At 43.6% G+C, this 12,470-nt stretch overlaps 1 protein-coding gene across 1 annotated transcript in view; it reads left to right on the top strand.

Moving 5' to 3' along the window:
• Nucleotides 1-1,183: 1,183 nt before the first annotated feature.
• Nucleotides 1,184-12,470, top strand: part of PIP5K1B (phosphatidylinositol-4-phosphate 5-kinase type 1 beta) — a 388,154-nt gene continuing 376,867 nt past the window's right edge. The window contains exon 1 of the mRNA XM_066368035.1: nucleotides 1,184-1,688. The gene's annotated coding sequence lies outside the window, so the exon portion shown is untranslated. The remainder of the gene's footprint in view (nucleotides 1,689-12,470) is intronic.

Here is a 12,470-nt window from a genome sequence, read left to right as displayed (position 1 = left end):
AAGTCTAATATAGGTATCTGTGTTCCCAAAGAACTATTGCAGTCCATTTGGAGCTGATATTAAACCATAACAAATTTCTCCGAGGGCGGTGGTGGTGGTGTATAAAAAGCTTTTAGAACTGAAAAGAGGGGTTTCGTTTGCTGAAAACTTAGGGGATATCCTCTCAAACAGAAAGTTATGTTAGCTCACCAAGCCAGCGATATTTGAGAATAAAGACCATGAATTGTTTGTCTTCCGTAGACAGAATGTATCCCACGTTTTCCATCAGTGTTTTATTGTTGTTGTTTTGTTTATGTTTTTAAACAAGAGTTAAGTGGAAGGAAGTAATGAGGGTAAGAAATACCGCTTGCTTCTGTTCATTTGGGAGAGATCTGCTATCTTTTCCGTTCCCATTGAGTAAATTTAGCTATAGCTTCCATGGCAGCATTTCCCCCTGGGAGAGTCCTTTAGATCTGCCCCTGCTCTTTCTGTAGCTAGACTGACAGCAGGTAAGATTACAAGTGCCCCATGCCCACTCAGCGTTGTCAGTCGGACTCGACCCCCACCACCATCACGGCCTATTCGCGCTTTACGTTCCTCCCGCCATCTCTCTGCTAGGACCCCCTCACCAACCCATCCCTACCTGTTGTGTAGGTCTTATTTTCTGGTAAGACCTGCTATCCTTAGAAGGGGAGATACCGTCGCCTTGAAATCCTAGCCTGTCTCTTTCTGGTGAAGGGGGCACCAGTGCTTCAGTGCAGACTTCCTCACAAACGGAATCCGGCGGACAGGCGGACAGGAGACCAGGAGTTGCAGAGTTCAATGGCCTGAAAAAGCGGGGAGCCCTATCCGATGCACAGCCCTGTTTAGCCGGGACGCAGGATTCTGAGAATCGCCAGGAAGCTCCTCGCTAGTTCCGGAACCTTGGAGAAATCGCCCAAATCCAGGGGCCCATCCCACCGCTGCTCTCGGTGCTGGGCAGCCGACCGCGGGACAAGAGCCGCGTACACATACAGCGACTCGGGCGTCCGGTCCGACTGCGGCGGGGCCTCCCGCCGCCGCTACTGCTGCAAACCGGTCTGGCTTCCCTGCAGGGCGTGCGGGATGGAAGAAGGGGGTGGAGAGAAAAGGGGAAGAGCTAGGGCGGCCGGCGGGCGGGGCCTGCAGCCTCCCCAGCCGCGGCAGTCACCGTGCCGCCTGGTCTTTCTGCGCCTCGCTGGGACTCCAGCGCGTACTGCGCCGGGACCCGCGCCCCAATCCGGGGCGCCGCTGCTCCTCGCCCCCTGTCTTCCAGTGCGCGGTGGCGAGGCTGCGCGGACAGAGGAGCGGTTCCGAGAGACTGGGGCTTTGGCGGCCGCTCGCTGCTCAGTCTGACCGAAGGACTGGCGGGGAAGGAAGGGGAAAGCGGGGACACACACACTCGCCGCGGCGCGCGCGCATTGCACATTTGCAGCCGCGCGCCCCCGGTAAGGCGCGTCCGGGGCAAGTTTGGCCCCGCGGCTCCGGCCCCGGCACCTGCCGGCTCTCGGAGCTGCGAATCGGCCCCGGCCCCGGCCCCGGCCCCGCCCCCGGCCGGCCGATCGACCCTCGGTCCCCTCGCCCGCACTGCTCTCCTTTCGCCAGGGGAGAAGCAACAACATCCCAATAACTTGCGGACTGTGGCGCAACTGGTCTCAACAGCGGAGGTGCCCGAATGCTGCCCGAGAGAGGTAAATTTCCTGCGTGTGCCCAGCCCCTCCTCTCTGGACCCTTCTTCTGGGCTCGGACTTGGGAACTCTGTGTCTCTGAGGAATCCTGGCCGTCTCTCTAAGCTCCCACTTTGTCCGCGTTGTGCTGGGGGTAGGGTGAATGGGGTGCGCGTGGCTACCTAAGCGGGACCTTCATTCTGCCGGGGCCATGGCCGCGCGCTCCCCGCGGACACCCACCCGCTCACCACTCCGATCCCCGGGGCACTCGGTGATCATTCTGGGTTCACTTAAGCAGGATCCTTGTCATTTTATTTGGGGGAACGAGCTGAGTTTGGCAGTAGCAGGAGACATCTCTCCCCACCCTCCCAGGGTGTTCAACAGCGGCGAACTTGTTAGGCACCCCTGGGATCTAAAGAGGGTCCTTCAAGTCAGTGTTCTGGCCGTCTCTGGCACTGGAGCCGGCTTGAACAGGTGCTGTATGGTTCCAGCCTCAATGCTGCAACAGACTTCTCTGCGTTTCCTCAGCTTCTCTCCCCGGCCCAGTCAACATGACGCTTCAGTAGCTGGGGTGGAGTTGGGGGTGGGGTTGGGGGGCTGTGGGAATGGAGTGTGGGGGCAATGGAGAGAGAGAATGACAGGGTTTGATTTGCCTGGCCGGTGCCAGCACAGAAGACAACAATGTCTGCTTATCGCTCATCTATGCAAATGAGCCTGTTGTCATTTTTACCCCCTCACCCCACCCGACCCCGGTTTACTTGTCTCACATGCCCAGCGTTGCTGGGTAGAAACCTGTTCCAGAGAAGTTGTTGGGGTAGGCTGATCTTATGTCCTGAAATTATACTTACTCTGATGCTTTTTAAAGGCTTAGTATTGCAGACCAAAAATACCCCCCCCCCAACACACACTTTTCTATGATGTTCTCAGCCGGAAGTCCTGGCTATAAGGTGACTAGCACCTGAGAGACCGGTTGGGCCTCAGAATGTGTTAGTCTCCTGCAAAGGAGAAGCGTCCCCTCATCAGACTCCTAAGCGGAGGTGTGGGGACCCGCTGTTACCCCTTTGGTGAAGATCATTCATCCAGGCTGCTCTCTTGTTCTGTGCAAAGGATGTGAGCCGCAGTCCAGTGAAGGAAAGTGAAGGGGTTGGTTCCATTACCATTTTAACATGAAGTAGAATAGTGTTCATAGAAGCTTTACTCAGAGTATTTCCAGCTGAAAGGAGGCCCTGGAAAAAGAACCTTTCTCAGGCAACTTCATGCCAGTGGGAAGTTAAGTAAGCATCACGCAGGATCTGGAGCTGAGGGAAATGGTGCCAGTATACAGTAATGTGAGTGGAGACTTAGGAGGACTGGGGAGAAAACTGATAAGTCTGAGACTGATGTATAATGTCTTAGGAAGGAAATGATTAAGAACTGAATGATTAAACCACGTTACATTTTTGTCCAAATTAAAACCAGAAGTATTGAATAATAACACCTTAAATTTGCATCATTACTATTTGTAAATGCTTTTCAGGGTTCTTATTTGATTCTGACCACTTCTGAGAGAGGTAGAGCAAAGATGATTAACCACCTATTCACAAGAGGAACATGAGGCTCCCAAGTCCAGGGTCTTAGCAAAGTAACAAGTGACTGGAATTAGAGTCACAACAAGGTTCTCTAAAATACCCACACCCACCACCACTAATCCCACCCAGTGCTGGTTTTGTATTTGTGAAACATTTTTACAATGGCCAGAGCTTCTGCATTTCTTTTGGTGTGCATAGTCTCACTGTGAATTATTGTCCACACTTGACAGATGAGGACACTGAGGTTTAGACAGGGGAGGGGATGGGAGTTGTTCCTGGTTTCATGTCTAATCCAGTGCAGTTTACAAGACTAGAATTTAGAGCTCCTGATGCCTAATCCATTGCTTTGTGGATTATGCCATTGTTCCACTTCCGATAGCAATTAGGACACATTAAAGATGCTGCAATACACTACGGACTGTTAACATGCCTGCTGGTGACCTGGGTTCTACTTCGGGCACTATATTTATCTGTATGACAGGGCCCAGATCCTTTCCCCTCTGAGCCTAAAGTCTAAAACAAGAGGTTTGTATTGAATTATCCTTTTCTTTCTAGTTTTAGCATTCTATAATGCTTATCAGTTATTTGTAACCCAATGTTATAATTTTCTTGAGAGAAAATAAAAGGATTTTAACCCTTTATTAACTAATTATAGAGAATAGATTCATGTCATCTGTGTCATGTTCTTTTGCTTGCTTCCCCCCACTTAGTTGTTAGTACAGTAATATGTAGCCCACTGAAAGATACATTACTAGAAATTGACTTCTGCCATTTTATGAAAGAGTCTGTCTAGAGAGGGAAAAACCAACCACTTTATTTTTGTATTTGGATAAATTTCAGCAGATGCTAATACAAACTCGTGGTTTCAGAGGGGAGGAACCTAATTAACAAAACTAACCTAGTTTCTATTCCCTTTAAGAATCCTCTTCTTTTTCCACCTTTCCTTTCTGTATACTGAAAAGTAGTGTTTCTATGTTTAGAGGAATTAGAATTAGAATGGGTCTTATTTTTTTATTATTATTTTTTTTTACAGAGACAGAGGGAGAGTCAGGAGAGGGATAGATAGGGACAGACAGGAATGGAGAGAGATGAGAAGCATCAATCATTAGTTTTTCGTTGCAACACCTTAGTTGTTCATTGATTGCTTTCTCATATGTGCCTTGACCGTGGGGCTACAGCAGACCAAGTAACCCCTTGCTCAAGCCAGTGACCTTGGGTCCAATCTGGTGAGCTTTGCTCAAACCAGATGAGTCCGTGCTCAAGCTGGCAACCTTGGGGTCTTGAACCTGGGTCCTCCGCATCCCAGTCCGACGCTCTATCCACTGCGCCACCGCCTGGTCAGGCAAGGATCTTAAATATTTTTAACAGATCCAGCCATTGGGGATTGAGGTGTATTTCTTTCTGAGAGAAAATTCAAATATTAGTTAACTAGTTCAGACACTCACACCTTTTATGGGTAAGACAGCTGAAGCTTAGAAAGGTGAAGTAGCTTGCTCATAGTCACACACATGTTTAGCAGGAGGAACGGGGCTAAGATCTTAAGAATGTTTATATTCAGCATAGTGCCTGGGTTTTATGGTAAAGGTGCATTTTTTACTTTTAAGAAAAAAAATCTGTCTTTTTAATCTACTGGCGGCGTTTCTCTTGGGTGTATAGATCAACAGTCTCAGAACTAGTACTTTGTTTCAAGCACTACTTGAAGACAGGGAACTATTGGCTGGTTTTCTAACCTTCTCTTCCTGGTAAATAAAGCCAGAAGTCAAAGGTGGTCCTGTCATACAGCCAATAAAGTTATAAATATATATATAATACATTTAATTTCCATTTTTATTTTTCTTGTACTTCTGTTAAATGGTGAGTCAGAACATTTAATATCCTGGAATAACATTTTTTTCCTATGTCTAGAGCCCTCATTAGTTACTCTATGAAACACCAAGTTATTTTTTTCTTCTTTATTTTCATTTTACATCTGTTTTATTTTTTTTTCTGGAGCTTTTCTTTTTAAAAAATTTTTATTTTAATTTATTGTGTTAACATGGATTCAAGTGTCCCACTCAATATAACACCCTCACCCCTCACCTCTGTGTCCCCCATTACCCCCTCTTTGCCTCCCTCCTAACTCCTTCCCCCCACTTCCCTCTGTGATTTCCTGTCTTGTTATATCTGTATCTATGTGTTATGTATATGTAGTTTCACTAATCCCTTCACCTTCTCTGATCCCACCCCCTCATCCCCCTTCCCTCTGACAGCTGTCCCTCCGCTTCCTGTGACCCTGCCTCTGCCCCTATTTGTTCCTCAGGTCACTTTGTTCATTAGATTCCACATATAAGTGAGATCATATGATATTTTTATTTCTCTGCCTGGTTTATTTCACTTAGCATAATAATCTCCATGTCCATCCATGCCCTCACAAAAGGTAAGATTTCCTTCTTTTTCACGGCCACTTAATATTTCATTATGTATATGTACCACAGCTTTTTAATCCTCTCATCCACTGATGGACACTTGGGCTGTTTCCAGATCTTGGCTACTGTAAACAATGCTGCAATAAACATAGGGGTGCATTTCTTCTTTTGAATCAGTGATTTGGTACTCTGAAACACCAAGTTCTAAATGTATTGGTTGCATAAACATGTTTTTTTTGTATCAAGTACATTAACTGGAGTTGGAAGGAGATCTTTTATTTTTGTAGATGCTGCCCAGTTATAACTGTACTCATATAACTTATGTAGCTCAGCCGTTCATTTGTGGACTTATCTGGCAATTCTTCAAAAAGGAAGGGAAATCAGGGAAGAGAGAAACCTTCTGTTCAGTATTTTTCTTTTTAAAAATAAACTTTAAACTTAATTTATTGACGAAATTTTTGAAGTGTACCGTATAATAAACAATTACTAGCTGCTATTGAGGAAGTGTTTATTCGGTTAGGTTCCTTCCAATATAAAAGATTAGGCCAGGGAAAACCAGCTTGATTTTGTGTTTCCCATTCTCAATTGTATTTACTTCTGTTTACCTTCATCAGAGGTGTGTAAAGAAGATGATGACATAAAAAAAACAAAAACAAAAAACAAAACAAAAAAAACAGGAATCCTACCCAAAGTAGAGTACTCTTGGGAAGACTTGAAATATACGGCACGGTTGAGATGTGGGTACATGTTTAGTTAGCTGGCCGGGTCTCGGGATTTGCATTTTAGGTTAAGACAAACCCGTATTTGAATGGAAAACTGCATAAAGTGTCTTCTTGTAGAAAGTCTTCTGTGGTGTTTTTGAGGCTGAATAAACAATGGGTATGCAATTTATTTGAGGGAATTTACAGACTAGATGAGCAGTGAGATTTTGAGACTTGTTTTCTCTAGGAGTTTCAGAAAGTCTGTTGTGAAACTGTAATGAAACATAAAGCCCGGAGTGAGCAGTACTGCTCCCACTAAAACTGGGTGTGTGTGTGTGTCTTTCAGTTGAGGTTCAGGCAGGGGTTGGAATCCAAGCACTGGGGGCCCAGGGAAGGGAATTAACTTGACTTGAAACTAAATTTCCAGGTCTAAAGAAAGGATTGTAGAAAGTTCATCCACTTTATAAGAAAAAGATGACGTTTAAATCTTTGCCATCCAGTAACACTGAGCAAAGGGTTTGCAAAGAGGGTACACTTACAGCTAACTATAAAAAATGTGTTTCTTTGCTCCACAGACAGGCACAAGAAATGCATTAGATTCAATGCAATGGGTAGTAGATTTTCAACATTTAATACACGCTTTGCTTTTTCTTTAAAGAAAGCAAAAAACATGCCCACTGTCATGATCATTGGATCATTTGGTCATAACATTTGTTGCTAAAGTAAGGAAAATAAAACAGAAATCAAAAGAAATACCATGACCTGCATGAGGCAATGGTAAGTACACCCTACGTGTTTAGCTAATATCTGTCAATGGGAAAGGTTGAGCATCATGTTTTATTTATCTTTGTATTCTTGGAACTTAGCACTATCCCTGGCAAGTGATGGGAATTTACTACATATGTATGAACAATTTATGCATTCAAAAGAGAGTCACTTATCCACTTGGGAAGTTCATAATTATTCTAATGAGTCTCTTATTTTCTAGACCATTTAAAACTGTCAGGCAAGCTGATAGACACTACTTTCAATAGTTTATAGTATCTTTCATTTTTCATCATAAATGGTATCAGACCTCCAACCTTTTTTTAACCAACATGCCTGGGGATGACTTTTTTATTTCTCTTCCAAAACAGCAGTAACAGTATAAGTATAAAACGTGTTGCTCTTTTTATTATTTATAAACACCACTTAAACATGCGTTTAAAGTACCCAGAGTGGCTTAATAGTGAGTTTGGCTCAGGGTATACAGATAAGATTCAGCTTCTCTAAGTTAATCAGTTTAAGTGTCACCTGCTCTTGAGGCCTTCTCTGATCATCTCACCTAAAAGGGACCTTCTTCATATGTTTTCTTCACTCATCACAATGGATACTTACACATTTCTGTATCTTACTTGTTTTTCTACCACCTCTGCCCAAACTCACAGTCAGCCCAAGATTATAAACATTTTGACAGCAGACGTCATGGTTCTTAAACACTCTTTTTCTAATGGATGGCACATAGTAGGTGCCCCGTTAATACTTAAATGAGTAAATAAGTCCCATCTATCCTGTCAAGATGAACTTGGCCACCATTAAATGAACTCGAGCCAAACAAGTTTAGCTCTGGACAGTCCTTACAGGCTGATGATGATAGCTGCGTGAGAATGACAAGCCCATAGTGGATAAAAGCGTTGGACTGAGATGCGGAGAATGACAAGCCCTCCAGGAGGAGGCAACAGTGCCCATTTAGGTGGATAAATTCTGGCATGAGTATGAAGCAGTATCTCTAAAGAGTTTCCTTTATATTTGTTCCTTTTTATTAAAAAATTAATAGTAGAGAACAGAGAAGTAGAAAGCATAAAACAAAACATTCTAAAACTGTTAAAGTGGGGTCTAAAAATCCCTAACTCCTAAACATATGTAATTTTTAATTAAGACACCTTTGGTGAAAATATACAAGGCAAATCATATGACACCTGCAGGTAAAATCTTCCCGACCTCAGCTGGCTTTTCTTTGACTACAGATGCATCAATAGCCCAATAGCAGGGAACAGGTTCTCAGGTGGGGCTCCTGGACCAGCAGAAGCAGAACTTTTTAAAAACACAAATTTTCATGCTATAAACCAGGCCAGCTAAATTATAAATTCTGAGGATGGGGCTCAGCCTGAGTTTTGACAGGCTTCCAGGTGATTCTGATAGACTTTCAGTATTGGCGACAAATGTTAAATCTATTGCTCAAAGTACAATGTAAGCCCCTTGAAGTGCTTGGTATTCCTGGGGGAATCCCAGGGTGTGTGGAGAGGATTCCATCTACCTGGCCTGCTAGAAATACCATGGGACAAATAAAACCGGTCTTGGCTTTTCACAGAGCCATGTGGGTCACAAGAGAATCAGTGCATATGACTGGACTGGATGTCTGAGACTTTTGATAGTACAAAAAAAGCTCTTGATAGTCGCTGACCCTGCCAGGTTATAGATACTCTCAAGATTGGGAGATAGACCAGGTTATGTGGTTATGAAGGTCAGGCATGTTCTGTGCATAATCTATGTTTGGGTATCACTTCAATAGAATGCCAAGTGGAAAAATGATTTCGAGAGCTAGTGGTTTACTTGCAAGAGGAAACGGTGGTTTACTGACAGTTCAGGTCCGTTTAATATACTAGATATGGATGGGGCCCTTGGCCGGGACGGTACCAGGTGCTGTACAGAAGTTATGAACGTGGTTCTGGCTTCACTTTTCTGAGAACTAACACTATTCTGGCATTTCTCAAGTGCCATTTATTTCTGTTTCTCCATGTTCCTGGATGATAGAGGAGGAAATGGAAACCAAGTCAGGTGAGCTACATGATCATGAGCACAGAGCCATTAAGGGATGGTTTCAACCACGGAACTTACGATTTTAAAGTCCACATTTTTTTGTCTGCTTCATGCAGCCGCACCTCAAAATGTAGTTTTGGAAGAAGAATTTTAAAAAAAGAGAACATAAGCAAACCTAAAATTTCTACATATGAGCTCTAGATTATGTAATTGACCTTACACTTGATGTCTCAAAGGCACCTCAAATTCTACATGCCCAAGACCAGAAGCATGGTCTTTTCTCTCCATACTTGCTCCTCTTGCAGTGTGGCCTAGCTCTGTGATGGCTCCACAGCCACCACCTGGCACAAGGCAGAGACCTAGGGGCTGTCCTTGACCCCATCCTTTTCATCTACTACATGGAATCCATCACCCATTTCTATTGATTTTACTTCCTGCATATCTTCTCCATCCATCTGCTTCTCGTTTCTGCTAATTCTTTGTCCAGCTTTTCACCTTTCTGCTGGATTCTAGCCATAGCCTCCCTGGTTCCTGAGTCCATTCTGGCCCTCCTGTAATTCGTCATCCATACTGCAGCCAGAGCAATTGAGATGGCTGGAGAGACCCCTAGACTCTGTTGGTCAGATCCTTACCTCCCACACCCAGCCAAAGCTTCTCGGAAGCAGACAGATTCTGGCCTCTGGGCCTATCTGGGTTGGTGGCCTTTTGAACTCTTACATAACCTCTGAGGACTTCCTCTTCCAAACGTCACCCTATCCCGATGCTCTTGCTCTCCTAGAGTACAGTTAGATCCATAGTGGTAGCCATAGTCAGCTGCTCTCACAGGCACAGAATGAAAACTTCAGTGAGATCCTAGGACCTGCCCAACCCAGATTTTCAGAGTGCCCTGGGAATCTTTGAGGTACACTCACTCATTCAACAGGAACCCAAGACTGCTCAGTAGATAAGAGAAAAGCAGTTGTTGAGGAAGGAGTTAGTTGGATGCTAAAGCATTAGCTTTGATGTTCTAGGTATCTTTAGGATGAAATAAAAAACAGTGTTTTTCAATTTGTGGACTGGTCCACCAGAAATTTTGTGTCTGTTTGCAAAAGCCAATGATCTTAGTCGAATTTGCTTATGCTCGGGGTGATTTCTGCCTTAGTGGTCCCTGAAATAATTATCCTATTTTTACTGGTCCCCAAGTGTAAAATGGTTGAAAACCACTGCAGAAACCAGTTAATATAAGTTGGCCTAAGCTAAGCTTGCATTTAATCTTTGCACATGGCTCTTTCAGTCACTTATTGTCACTTGAACTGTAAACAAAAGAGAAGTAGCAAACTGCTTAGTCAGTTCAGGCTGCTGTAACAAAGTATTGTAGACTGGGTTGCTTATAAACAACCAAAATGTATTTTTCACACTTTCGGAGGCTGGAGATCAGGGTGCTAACCTGGTCAGGTAGTGATGAGAGCCCTCTTCTTGGTGCAGACTGCCAACTTTTCATTTTATCCTCATGTGGTGGGAAAGAGGGCAGGACAGCTCTCTGGGGACCCTTTTATAAGGGCATGATTCCATTCATAAGAATTCCACCCCCATGATCTAAATAATTACCTCTCAAAGACCCCACCTCCTAATACCATCACTTTGGGAGTTAGGCTTTCCACTTTGGAGGCACACAAACATTCACTAAATAGAACAACTCTTTATCACTAAGCCATTGTTCTTTAAGGAGTACATTATACACTGTAACCCAGTACAGACATAGACATATAATTATATTTAAAATAAAGGTTTCCTAGAATAGTACTTAACTACTACAGGAAGTATGCTCTGGTATGTTCTGATATATTCCCTCCTGCCTCTAACTGCTACCGAACACCAGTCATGATCCACCAGGTGGATTATACTCCCCACTGATGGGCAGAGGCCTATACTCTGGAGAGCACGACTCTGATCTGCGATCCCCTCCAGTGCTGCTTGTGCAGAAGCTCGGGCCAGAGGTGTGCCCTTGCGGCAGTGCTGACCGTGACTCCTCATCCGGGGTTCTTTCCACCCCGGTGGGTTCATGGAGGGTTGTGATACAACTCCACAAAGCTCTCCTTGTGAAGTTTGAATTTCTGTCAAAAAAGCATTGTGAAATTTGTAGAGTTGGGAGAAAGCAACTCCTAAGGCCACCTTGTCTGTTACCCAGGATAAATAAGCTAAGGTGTTGAAATATGGCCCCTAAACTGGGGTATGTCTATATTTTTTTTTCCTATAACTCTCACCCTAAAGTTCATACTAATTTAGTTTAACAAGAACCTAAATACTCTAGGAAAAACATCCTTACTTTCAAAATATATCAAGAACAACTGGGCAACAGTTTTTCTTTCCTGCCTGAAATACATCGAGACATCAAGCCTGCCCGTTTTAATTGGCCCGTCAAGCACTAAATGAAAGGAGTTTAAAACATGGAACTCTTGGCTACTCAGAACTTGGGGGCAAGCTTTAACTTCTAGAATAAATTACCTAATTATGAAGGGTTTGCTTGCCCCTTTAGGTGTCAAAATTTATTATATATTATATATATAATTTTTGTATAGAAAATTTCCCTAAAGTTGTCACAACCTTCCCTTTGAAAAAAAAAAAAAGGATTATTCAGAACGGAGTGTCTTTTTTTGCTCTGATAAAGTGATAGGTTTGTTATCCATTCACGGGTATTTCCAGGGGCTGGGGTGCTGTTTCTGTGGCTCAGCAGTGATAGCCCCTTACTCACTGTTTGCTTTTGAGAATCTGTTGTGACTTTGGGAGCCACATAACACCCATGTTGGAACATATTGGAAATGTGTTTCCCAAATGGACTTATATTATGCATTGAGATTGGAATTTTTTTAAAAAAAAGGCAAAAAAGCAGTCTTTGAGAGAGGGCCTTATGAGTTCTATCTGTAAAACAAGCAAACTTTAGGTCTTCTTTGTTCGCTTACTTCACTGATCAATAAACAGCATATTTTCCTGTGTCCAGATTTTGGGTTATTTGGGTAAATAAAGTGCAACCTTTTTATTTTTATTTTTTTATTTTTTATTTATTTATTTTTTTTAGAGAGGGGAGAGAGAGAGAGAGAGAGAGAGAAAGGGGAGGAGCAGGAAGCATCAACTCCCATATGTGCCTTGACCAGACAAGCCAGGGTTTTGAACCGGCAACCTCAGTGTTTCCAGGTTGACGCTTTATCCACTGCGCCACCGCAGGTCAGGCAGTTCTACCTTTTTAGACTGAGTTATTTATTCATAGTTTCTTTTTTTTTCTGAAATATTTATGTATTTACTACATTATGGTCTCAAGCACACTTTCATAGACTTTTTCATTTAATTTAAACAGAA

This window comes from Saccopteryx leptura, chromosome 2 (assembly GCF_036850995.1).
Source record: "Saccopteryx leptura isolate mSacLep1 chromosome 2, mSacLep1_pri_phased_curated, whole genome shotgun sequence".
NCBI lineage: Eukaryota > Metazoa > Chordata > Mammalia > Chiroptera > Emballonuridae > Saccopteryx > Saccopteryx leptura.
This window is presented reverse-complemented; position numbering and strand designations above follow the sequence as displayed.